The following is a 13,582-nucleotide window of genomic DNA, read 5'->3' on the forward strand; positions in this document are numbered from 1 at the left end:
AACATCGAGGGGGCGCTAAAGGTATCTTGAGCTACCTTTACTTTCACCGTAATAAAAAATAGTCACATGCAAAGTTTAGGAAAGTTTTATTTAAACTGATTATACACATATACAAGACAATGATGTCTTATGATATAAAAAAGTTGCAATTGTGATTCTCTTCCTTAAATGATGAATTCTATGCGCCTATCCTTCCTGTCGAACTGGTTTATTACATCGTCAATAGAACAATCAGTGATAGGGTGAGTGTTGAACAGAGCTAAGCTGTTACGTCGATCCCCCCTCATTGTCGACTTCAGCCATGTCTCTGCACGCCGCAATGTTGAAAAAACTTCTTTCTAATGTATCAATAGACGCATGTAGACTAGGGTGTCCATTCGTCCCATTTTTCCCGAGACAGTCCCGTTTTTTACCAAAATGTCCCGCTGTCCCGAAAGTTTTTTTGGGGACGCTCAAATGTCCCGTTTTTTTACGATTGCGCTAGGCTAGAGTATTTTGCTCTACTGGTTGTTTGACTTGCTATTAACTGCTCAATTATTTACGCTAGGAAGCGTGTGACGACTTTCAACATACCCCAAACATGTATCGAACTGTCAAAATTCGCAAGTAATTTTAAACGCATTGTAGGTTACGAATAACAAGGGAGATTCTTCTCTTCTAAATCGATCCAATGAATCCGTCCTTTCGGTCCAGAGATACTCTACACCACTAACACTTGCTATCTGGCTTTCGTCGCCACACTGTTAATGTTTTGCACTGTGCAATCACTGTTTCATTATGCCAAACGAAAGTGTAATTTTAACAGCAGTATAAAAAGCAAGTTTCCTTTTATTAGTGGTAGTGGAGAAATCGTAGAATGTACGTTGTGCAGATCAAAATTTGCTGTTGGTCATGGTGGAAGGTCTTACATTGTGAATCACATTAAGACTAAGAAACACCGCATGAGTAATCAAACGAAAAGAGCAAATAATTGCGTGAGTGACTACTATGTAAACTTAAAATCAGTAACAGAAATGGATAGGCAGTTGGCAGCACAAGAAGCTACGTTTGCATACCGCAGTGCAATGCGTAACCATAGCTTCAAGTCAATGGACTGTACTACAGCAGTCGTTAAAAAACTTTTCAGTCCTAAATTCACAAGTGGACACACAAAATGTAATGCAATAATTTCAAATGTTACTGCACCGTATGCAGCTCGGCAGGTTTTAAATGAACTGAAAAGTGCTCGATTCATTTCTGTAATGATTGATACATCGAATCATCTGGATTTGAAGTTGGTTCCTCTCCTTATGAGGTATTTTCATCCTGAAAGTGGCATCACGGTGAAAGTGCTCGAATTGTTTAATTTAGCTGGGTAAACTTCAGATTTACTTCAGAATTATGTGCTGGAGGTTTTAAAGAAATATGATCTTGAGGGAAATGTGATTGCAGTTTCTGCAGACATCACTAACACCAATTTTGGTGGTGAGCAGAGGAAAGGAAAAAACAATTTGTTCTATAAACTGCAACAGAACACAGTGAATAATATAGTAGCTGTTGGCTGTCCAGCACATGTGGTGCACAATTCCTTACCAATTGGCTCAGATTGCCTACCAATCGACTGTCAATTAATTCTAAACAAAATCTACCAGCATTTCCACATATATACAGTAAGGGTTGAATCTCTGAAGTCATTCTGTAAGTTTACTGAAACTGAATACAAAACTGTACTTGGGCACAGCAAGACAATTTGGCAATCTCTGCTACCAGCATTGGAATGAATTGTAGAGATGTTTCCTGCTTTGAAATCATATTTCATTTCCCTTGAAAAGTGTCCTGTTATCCTTAAATAATTTGTTGATAACCTTGTGTCTATTGATCTTCTACATTTTCTTGTTAGCCAACTAAAACCAATCTCCACAGCAATTAAATGTATTGAGAAACAAGAAATCACAATAGTGGAAGTTTATCAAGAAATAAACACATTATTGGGCAAATTACAATGTAGAAAATCTGAAAGATTTCTCACGTCCTTTGTACATGAGACTGTAGGAAAGCTGCAAGAAGAGGGTGAATACTGCAGAATAATTTCATATTTATGCTGACATCTTCTATGACTCTTGCAAAAAAATGGTTCAAATGGCTCTGAGCACTATGGGACTAAACATCTGTGGTCATCAGTCCCCTAGAACTTAGCGCTACTTAAACCTAACTAGCCTAAGGACATCACACACATCCATGCCCGAGGCAGGACTCGAACCTGCGACCAGAGCGGTCACACGGTTCCAGACTGAAGCGCCTAGACCGCACGGCCACACCGGCTGGCTATGACTCTTGCACTGAGTATATTAAAGAATGATGTTTACCTTTTCTCATACCTTTTAAAGCATTTGACTGGGTTAATAATGAAAAGGAACAGCTACAATGTAAGGATATTCAGGACTGTTGTGTTTTTGTTAAAAGTATTGTACCAAATTTTCGTGTTGATGAAGACGAACTGTTCGATGAATTTTCATGTGCACAGAAATTCATAAAAAGTGGAGTAGACAAAGAAAGTGTTAGTGCAACATGGTGTAAAATATTTGCTTAGTTCAAAAGTAAAATCATTAACATGAAAAACACGATTCATTTGGTGGAGTTTTGTCTGGCAATTCCTGGGTCATATGCTGCCGTGGAACGCGTGTTTTCGTTAGTGAACTCTTTGTGGTCAGATGAAAAAAAAAACAGAATGAAAGTTGAAACAGTGAGTGCCTTGGTCCTTGTCAAAACACACTTTAATGGTGTATCGTGTATTGACTTCTATGATACAATTTCAACGAAATTGCACTTCTTGATAAAGTACATAAAAGTGAGAAGCACGGTGATAGTGTGGCAGAATAATTGTAAAAAGTGATTTGGGATCATCTGAGTGCACGTTGTAAAGGTAAACTTGTATGTGTATTAAATTTAGTCAATACAATATTTATGTCCCGTTTTTTTTTCTTAATTGTTCCTGGTTTTTCTCATATTTATTTTAAATGTCCCCTTTTTCAATGAAAATAAAATGGACATACTAATGTAGACAAGCAACTATTTTGTACAGCGTGTGCAAAGTAGGATAGCCATATCTGGGACAAACAGACAACGGTTGCATAACAGAATCTAGAGCATTAAGGACGTTTATGCTCGTTTGCTTGTGCTCAAGAATCTCTCCCATTAGTCTCTTTTTAATCACAAAACAGTAGAATATACACAACTTTTTTCGAACAAATAGAGACAGAATAACGACGTATCGAGATCACTAGAACGGCCGCGAATTTTCTCGTAGATATCTACATCTAATGGATACTCTGCAAATGACACCTAAATGCCTGGCCGAGGATTCATCGAACCACCTTCACAATTCTCTATTATTCTAATCTCGTATAGCACCCGGAAAGAACCGTACGAGCTCTGATTTCCCTTATTTTATCGTGGTGATGGTTTCTCCCTATGTAGGTCGGTGTATACAAAATATTTTCGCATTCGGAGGAGAAAGTTGGTGATGGGAAATCCGTGAGAAGATTCCGTAGCAACGAAAAACGCCTTTCTTTTAATGATGTCCAGACCAAATCCTGTATCATTTCAGTGACACTCTCTCCCATATTTCGTGATAATACAAAACGTGCTGCCCTTCTTTGAACTTTTTCGATTTACTCCATTAATCCTATCTGGCAACGATCCCACACAGTGCAGCAGTTTTCGAAAAGAGGACGGACAAGCATTGTGAGCGGGACTTCACATTGTTCGAAAAACACTGTCATGAAAGTAGATCAGTCTTTGTCAGCAATAGGTTTCAACAAATTAAATTTATCGAATCAACACGCCCTTTCAGGAATAATACCGCTCTTCCGGAATAATACAGTTCCCCACAGTCGTTTAATGAACAAAGTAAGAGCATATGGACTATCAGACCAATTGTGTGATTGGATTGAAGAGTTCCTAGATAACAGGACGCAGCATGTCATTCTCAATGGAGAGAAGTCTTCCGAGGTAAGAGTGATTTCAGGTGTGCCGCAGGTGAGTGTCGTAGGACCGTTGCTATTCACAATATACATAAATGACCTTGTGGATGACATCGGAAGTTCACTGAGGCTTTTTGCAGATGATGCTGTAGTATATCGAGAGGTTGTAACAATGGAAAATTGTACTGAAATGCAGGAAGACCTGCAACGAATTGACGCATGGTGCAGGGAATGGCAACTGAATCTCAGTGTAGACAAGTGTAATGTGCTGCGAATACATAGAAAGATAGTTCCCTTATCATTTAGCTACAAAATAACAGGTCAGCAACTGGAAGCAGTTAATTCCATAAATTATCTGGGAGTACGCATTAGGAGTAATTTAAAATGGAATGATCATATAAAGTCGATCGTCGGTGAAGCAGATGCCAGACTGAGATTCATTAGAAGAATCCTAAGGAAATGCAATCCGAAAACAAAGGGAGTCGGTTACAGTACGCTTGTTCGCCCACTGCTTGAATACTGCTCAGCAGTGTGGGATCCGTACCAGATAGCGTCGATAGAAGAGATAGAGAAGATCCAACGGAGAGCAGCGCGCTTCGTTACAGGATCATTTAGTAATTGCGAAAGCGTTACGGAGATGATAGATAAACTCCAGTGGAAGACTCTGCAGGAGAGACGCTCAGTAGCTCGGTACGGGCTTTTGTTAAAGTTTCGAGAACATACCTTCACCGAGGAGTCAACCAGTATATTGCTCCCTCCTACGTATACCTCGCGAAGAGACCATGAGGATAAAATCAGAGAGATTAGAGGCCACACAAAGGCATACCGACAATCCTTCTTTCCACGAACAATACGAGACTGGAATAGAAGGGAGAACCGATAGAGGTACTCAAGGTACCCTCCGCCACACACCGTCAGGTGGCTTGCGGAGTATGGATGTAGATGTAGATTTCTTCATTTGTGTACGCTGTTCTGTAATTAGTTTATTGACGCCATGAACTGTTGCTTTGATTCTGGTGTGACGTGGGCCACCCACGTTTCATAGCCCGTAACAATTTGCCTTAAGAAATCATCGCCGTCGTTGTGGTACCGCTCAAGGAAAGTCAATGCACTGTCTAAACGTTGGTTTTGCGCACATCCGTCAACATTTTAGGTACCCAACGTGCGCACAATTTTCGGTAATTCAAGTGCTCGGTCACAATGCCGTACAAAACACTACGAGAAACATTAGGAAAGTCATCCTGCAAGGAGGAAATCGTAAAGCGTCTGTTTTCTCTCACCTTATTGTCCACTTCCAGCACCAAAGTTTCATTAACAACCGAAGGACGCCCACTCCGTTGTTCGTCGTGCACATTTGTGCGGCCATCTTTAAATGCTCTCACCCACTTTCTTAACATTCCGTCACTCGTAATGTTTTCTCCGTAAACTGCACAGATCTCACGATGAATATCGATTGTTTTTAGGCCTTTAGCTCTAAGAAATCTTACAACAGCCGTACTTCACAGTTGGCGGGACTCACGATTATCGGAGGCATCTCAAACACTCAGTACACAGCGTAAACAAGGAAGAATCAGACTGTATTGGCGTCAGTGCGTAGATTAAGGTACAGGCTTTGACGTAAAAATATAATTAGTGAGATATCTTAGCACGTCTTTTTATTTTAATTCCAAAACGGCACTTCCCTAAAAAACACGCCTCGTATAATGTCTCTTATTACATTTATATCCAAGTAATGATACTGAAACTTATGTACTTCATATCATGGACGCTTTTTACCAGGAGCACGGAGGGGTCGAACCTGTGGAAAGTGCGCCTCTTCGACGTTTTCCAACAGAGCGGAAGATAACAGGCAGGAAGTACATGACCTTGTTATACTTTTTGTTGTGGACTGACGACACAGCCAGTCCACAGTGACGGGTAACCGAAAGGCACGCGCTTAAACTCACGCAGGCTGGCGTGAGGTCTGAAACAGGATACGTAATGAATGCTATAAAGAAAAGTACGTAGCTTCTGGAATACTTAACTTTAATCCACAATTGGTGAACATTGGTCTTGTTACTGTACATGCTTCATTAGATACATAGCAAAGGATAAATGGCGCCTTGCTAGGTCGTAGCAATTGACTTAGCTGAAGGCTATGCTAACTATCGTCTCGGCAAATGAGAGCGTAATTCTCAGTGAACCATGGCTAGCAACGTCGGTTGTACAACTGGGGCGAGTGCTAGTAAGTCTCTCTAGACCTGCCGTGTGGCGGCGCTCGGTCTGCAATCACTGATAGTGGCGACACGCGGATCCATCGTATACTAATGGACCGCGGCCGATTTAAAAGGCTACCACCTAGCAAGTGTGGTGTCTGGCGGTGACACCACACTTTTCCTGTCTTGCTTCTAGATCACATGATTTTATAATATTCCGTACTTCCTTAGTCACTATCCTCACGGTGAATCGTCTGTCCTTCTTACGATCTGAAAACACTGTGCAGGCAGACGATATAATCCCGGTGGCTAATGGCTAACAGGTTATTGAACTGGGCATTGTTCTTGACAAAAGAATAAACAAAACAAAAAACTGTAGACATATATTAAGTGAAAACTACACTACTGGCCATTAAAATTGCTACACCAAGAAGAAATGGAGATGATAAACGGGTATTCGTTGGACAAATATATTATACTAGAACTGACATGTGATTACATTTTCACGCAATTTGGGTGCATAGATCCTGAGAAATCACTACCCAGAACAACCACCTCTGGCCGTAATAACGGCCTTGACACGCCTGGGCATTGAGTCAAACAGAGCTTGCGTGGCATGTACAGGTACAGCTGCCCATGCAGCTTCCAACACGATACCACAGTTCATCAAGAGTAGTGACTGGCGTATTGTGACGAGCCAGTTGCTCGGCCACCATTGACCAGACGTTTTCAAATGGTGAGAGATCTGGAGAATGTGCTGGCCAGGGCAGCAGTCGAACATTTTCTGTATCCAGAAAGGCCCGTACAGGACCTGCTACATGCGGTCGTGCATTATCCTGCTGAAATGTAGGGTTTTGCAGGGATTGAATAAATGGTACAGCCACAGGTCGTACCATATCTGAAATGTAACGTCCACTGTTCAAAGTGCCGTCAATGCGAACAAGAGGTGACCGAGACGTGTAACCGATGGCACCCATACCATCACGCCGGGTGATACGCCAGTATGGCGATGACAAATACACGCTTCCAATGTGCGTTCACCGCGATGTCGCCAAACACGAATGCGACCATCGTGATGCTGTAAACAGAACCTGGATTCATCCGAAAAAATGACGTTTTGCCATTCGTGCTCCCATTTCGTCGTTGAGTACACCTTCGCAGTCACTCCTATCTATGATGCAGTGTCAAGGGTAACCGCAGCCACGGTTTCCGAGCTGATAGTCCGTGCTGCTGCAGACGTCCTCGAACATAGTGATACAAGGCTGTTGGGATCCAGCACGGCGTTCCGTATTACCCTCCTGAACCCACTGATTACATATTCTGCTAACAGTCATTGGATCTCGACCAACGCGAGCAGCAATGTCGCGATCCGATAAACCGCAATCGCGATAGGCTACAGTCCGACCTTTATCAAAGTCGGAAACGTGATGGTACGCATTTTTCGTCCTTACACGAGGCATCACAACAACGTTTCACCAGGCAACGCCGGTCAACTGCTGTTTGTGTATGAGAAATCAGATGGAAACTTTCCTCATGTCAGCACGTTGTAGGTGTCGCCACCTGCGCCAACCTTGCGTGAATGCTCTGAAAAGCTAATCATTTGCATATGACAGCATCTTCTTCCTGTCGGTTAAATTTCACGTCTGTAGCACGTGATCTTCGTGGTGTAGCAATTTTAATGGCCAGTAGTGTACATGAAACGTATTCGCTGTTGCGATTACCAACGGCCATCAACTGCGTACGGGAACGACTCTTGTTGCAACCCTTATTCACTAAAGTACGAGCAGCCCTTAGCGGCTCACCATCTTATTTACAACTTTTAATGACATCGCCATTCCGGCTTAGATATTTTTTAATGTGACTTGTAAGTACTGCATCTCTTTCCAGTCAGTACAAACTTTACTTTTATTAATGTATTATATACCTAATATGTTTTAGAACAGTTAGTTTAATTCTGATGACGACGCTCATAGTAGCGTCGAAACCTGGTCAATTTTGACTTCATATTTGTGACTACGGGCTTATTTGTTCTAATATGGTCAAGGTAGTTTTCAGATAAAGCACTTAAAAAAATTTCACTGGATTCTTTGTCCCTGCCACCCGTTATAAACGTTTGCGTCTTCCAGTCTATATCCGGCAAATTTAAAATCTTCACCCAGGTCTCCCCATCGTTGTTTGGGAATATGAACGGCTGCAGAAGGTCTGCATGTAACTGGACATACCCACTTCCACTCAATGATCGGTTCAGTTGGAACGAAAGAAGCAGTCCGTTCGATGGAAACACAACCCACACCGTTATGGAGCTTGGTTCAAAATGGCTCAAATGACTCTAAGTACTATGGGACTTAACTTCTGAGGTCATCAGTCCCCTAGAACTTAGAACTACTTAAACCTAACTACATCAGACACACCCATGCCCGAGGCAGGATTCGAACCTGCGACCGTAGCGGTCGCGGGGTTCCAGACTGTAGCGCCTATAACTGCTCGGCCACCCCGGCCGGCGTTATGGAGCCTCCACCAGCTTGCTCACTGCGTTGTTGACCACTTGGGTACACGGCTTCGTGGATTCTGCGCCACGCTCGAACTGTCCCATCTTTTTTTGGTCACCAGTCTTCTGACTGGTTTGATGCGGCCCGCCACGAATTCCTTTCCCGTGCTAACCTCTTCATCTCAGAGTAGCACTTGCAACCTACATCCTCAATTATTTGCTTGATGTATTCCAATCTCTGTCTTCCTCTACAGTTTTTGCCCTCTACAGCTCCCTCTAGTACCATGGAAGTCATTCCCTCATGTCTTAGCAGATGTCCTATCATCCTGTCCCTTCTCCTTATCAGTGTTTTCTACATATTCCTTTCCTCTCCGATTCTGCGTAGAACCTCCTCATTCCTTACCTTATCAGTCCGCCTAATTTTCAACATTCGTCTATAGCACCACATCTCAAATGCTTCGATTCTCTTCTGTTCCGGTTTTCCCACAGTCCATGTTTCACTACCATACAATGCTGTACTCCAGGCGCACATCCTCAGAAATTTCTTCCTCAAATTAAGGCCGGTATTTGATATTGGTAGACTTCTCCTGGCCAGAAATGACTTTTTGGCCATAGCGAGTCTGCTTTTGATGTCCTCCTTGCTCCGTCCGTCATTGGTTATTTTACTGCCTAGGTAGCAGAATTCCTTAACTTCATTGACTTCGTGACATCAATCCTGATGTTAAGTTTCTCGCTGTTCCCATTTCTACTACTTCTCACTACCTTCGTCTTTCTCCGATTTACTCTCAAACCATACTGTGTACTCATTAGACTGTTCATTCCGTTCAGCAGATCATTTAATTCTTCTTCACTTTCACTCAGGATAGCAATGTCATCAGCGAATCGTATCATTGATATCCTTTCACCTTGTATTTTAATTCCACTCCTGAACCTTTCTTTTATTTCCATCACTGCTTCCTCGATGTACAGATTGAAGAGTAGGGGCGAAAGGCTACAGCCTTGTCTTACACCCTTCTTAATACGAGCACTTCGTTCTTGATCGTCCACTCTTGTTATTCCCTCTTGGTTGTTGTACATATTGTATATATTGTATATGACCCGTCTCTCCCTATAGCTTACCCCTACTTTTTTCAGAATCTCGAACAGCTTGCACCATTTTACATTGTCGAACGCTTTTTCCAGGTCGACAAATCTTATGAAAGTGTCTTGATTTTTCTTTAGCCTTGCTTCCATTATTAGCCGTAACGTCAGAATTGCCTCTCTCGTCCCTTTGCTTTTCCTAAACCCTGCCATCAGCACTTGCCAACTGAAATCGGGACTCATCTGACGAGACCACAGTTTTACAGTGGTCTATTTTCAACCGGTATGGTCTCGAGCCCAGGAGATGCGCTGCAGGCGATGTCGTGACGTTAGCAAAGGGACTCGCGTCGGTCGTCTGCTGCCATAGCACCACTAACGTCCTATTTCGCACCACTGTCCTAACGGATACGTTCATTTGATTTCTTTGCTTATTTCAGGCAGTATTGCTTGTCTGTCAGCACCGACAGCTCTACGCAAACGGCGCTGGTCTCGGTCGTTAAGTGAACGCCGTCGGTCACTGCGTCGCCAGTGGTGACAGGAGGTAACGCCTGAAATTTCGTATTCTCGACAAACTCTTGACGCAGTGAATCTCGGAATATTCAATTCCCTAAAGATTTTCGAAATCTTATAATTAAATGTTTGCCTGAGACACTTAAGTCTCTTTTTATTATCTGCGAGAATGATGGAAGCAGACGAAATGAATAATCTCGATAAGCTTCCAAACTGGTTCCGAGAGTGGAAGTTCAAATTTGTGCGAGCAGAAAAGTAAAATTTGTACTTAAAGAAATCAAAAAAATGTATTTTTCTACGATAACAGTGCACCTGACTGTGAAGGTCCCTGTAAATGATCAAACTTGATTAGATTAGATTAGATTAACACTCGTTCCATAGATCATCAATACGACAGTTTGTAATGATGTGGAACGTGTCAGGTTAATAAAAGATGTCTGTACAAGATATTACATTACACAAAATGTTGCATGTCACTAATGTTTAAGTTGTTTTTTTTTCCTTAATTTATATCTAAAAATTCAGCCAATGAGTAGAAGGAGTTGTCATCTAGAAATTCTTTTAATTTATTTTTAAATGTTAGTTGGCTATCTGTCAGGCTTTTGATGCTGTTTGGTAGGTGACCAAAGACTTTTGTGGCAGCATAATTTACCCCTTTCTGTGCCAAAGTCAGATTTAACCCTGCATAGTGAAGATCATCCTTTCTCCTGGTGTTATAGCTGTGCACACCGCTATTATTTTTGTTACTGTGAGGATCCCTAGATCCTTAAATAGATGTCTGCAGGATGACCGTGGGTGGGCTCCAGCAATTATTCTGATTACACGTTTTTGAGCAATGAATACTTTTCTACTCAACGATGAATTACCCCAGAATATGATGCCATACGAAAGCAGTGAATGAAAGTAGGCATAGTAAGCTAATTTACTGAGATTCTTATCAACAAAAATTGCAATAACCCTAATAGCATACGTAGCTGAGCTCAGACGTTTCAGCAGACCATCAATGTGTTGCTTCAAATTCGGCATTAGCTATCGAAGGTTTTGTCAAAAGTGCGCGCATATGCACCGGCCGTGTTTGTCAAACTTAACCCCACTTCTCAAGCAGCTGCAATATTGTGCGTATCGTGTCGAGAAGTTACTTGGTACCAGTGAAACTCTAAACGATCAGTATCTGCTCCAGTTGCCACATATCTCAGAGTTATAGACAATATTTCGTAAATTGAGGAAACTGCACAACAGTTGCTTAATCGACAATATCTTATTGCGTACAAGGCCGGTTTCGGAACACTTACAAGTTCCTTATCATCTGGTCTTCCCATCGCGCAACATTGAGGAACAGTTTTTATCGAATTTGTGAGACTTTTATCTTTTTGACCTGTGCTTCCACGATACCATTGAGGGGACGATGACCTCTGGAGTGTTAAGCGATGTTTTTTGTTACACCAGATGACGGAACTACAACTGTTTCGAAAACGATCGAGCACACAATAAAAGTTTGTGGATTAAGCAACTGTTGCAAAGTTTCTTCATCTTAAAAAATGGAGGCCGACCGCGGTGGCCGAGCTGTTCTAGGCGCTTCAGTCCGAAACCGCGCAACTGCTACGGTCGCAGGTTCGAATCCTGCCTCGAGCATGTATGTGATGTCCTTAGGTTAGTTAGCTTTAAGTAGTTCTAAGTTCTAGGGGACTCATGGCCTCAGATGTTAAGTCCCATAGTGCTCAGAGCCATTTGAACCATTTAAAAAATGGACTTCTACAGTTGCAGCTGATGCATAAATAGAACTCTTTATTGGTAATAGTCTGGCAAGCAACTGGCTATTCGACAAACGCATGTGTAAATGGACGAACTTGTTGGTCAAACAGCCTTTCAGTCCAAATTTTTCTCAAACACGTTAACAGAGATCTGAAACGAGGTAGCACACTGCCAAATAATTTGACAGGCAGGGGGAAATTTGACATATTGATCACCTACCGAATGATTAACAAATTGCTGGGATATAAAATGGAATCAATACATGCGTTCTGTCGCAGGTGAAGCAGATATTAGACCAGAGAAATGCGATTAATGTACAGGGCGCGGCCTGTAAAAAAAAATAGAAAAAGTTTCAAACGGCTCCAAGAACTATGGGACTTAACATCTGAGGTCTTCAGTCTCCTAGACTTAGAACTACTTAAACCTAGCTAACCTAAGGACATCACATACACCCAGGCCCGTGGCAGAATTCTAACCTGCGACCATAGCAGCAGTGCGGTTCCGGACTGAAGCGCCGAGAACTACTCGGCCACAGCGGCCGGCGCGGCACGTGAAACCGGCCCATAAAGTAAACACATGAACATAGACTGAAGCGTCAGAGAAACTGGAATATGCATGTGTATTCAAATACAGAGAGATGTAAACAGGCTGGATACGGCTCTGCGGTCGGCAGCGCCTGTACAAGACAACAAGTGTCTGGCGCAGTTGTTAGATCGGTTACTGCTGCTACAATGGCAGGTTGCCAAGATTTTAGTGAGTCTGAACGTGGTGTACGAGCGATTGGACACAGCATCTCCGAGGTAGGGATGAAGCGGAGATTTTCCCGTACGACCATTTTACGAGTGTTCCATGAATTACAGGAATCCGGTAAACCGTCAAATCTCCGACATCGCTGCGGCCGGAAAAAGATCCTGCAAGAACTGGACCAATGACGACTGAAGAGAATCGTTCAGCGAGAGAGGAGTGAAACCCTTCCGCAAATTGCTGCAGATTACAGTGCTGTGCCACCAAGCGTCAGCGTGTGAACCATTCAATGAAACATCATCGATATGGACTTTCGGAGCCGAAGAACCACTCGTGTACCCTCGATGACTGCACGACGCAAAGTCTTACGCATAACCTGGGCCTGTCAACACCGACATCGGACTCTTGGTGACTGGAAACGTGTTGCCTGATCGGACGGGTCTCGTTTCAAATTGAATCGAGTAGATGGACGTGTACGGGTATGGAGACAACCTCAGTAATCCATGGACCCTGCATGCCAACAGAGGACTGTTCAAGCTGGTGGAGGCTCTGTAATGGTGTGGGGCGTGTGCAGTTGGAGTGATATGGGACCCCTGATACGTCTAGATACGACTGTGACAGGTGACACGTACGTAAGCATCCTGTCTGATCGCCTGCATCCATTCGTGTCCATTCCGCATTCCGTCGGACTTGGGCAATTCCAACAGGACAATGCGACACCCCAAACGCCCAGCATTGCTGCAGAGTGGCTCCAGGAACAGTCTTCTGAATTTAAACACTTCCGCTGGCCGCCAAACTCCCCAGACGTGAACATTATTGGGCACATCTGGGATGCCTTTCAATGCGGTGTC

This window comes from Schistocerca piceifrons, chromosome 11, assembly GCF_021461385.2.
Source record: "Schistocerca piceifrons isolate TAMUIC-IGC-003096 chromosome 11, iqSchPice1.1, whole genome shotgun sequence".
NCBI classification, from domain to species: domain Eukaryota; kingdom Metazoa; phylum Arthropoda; class Insecta; order Orthoptera; family Acrididae; genus Schistocerca; species Schistocerca piceifrons.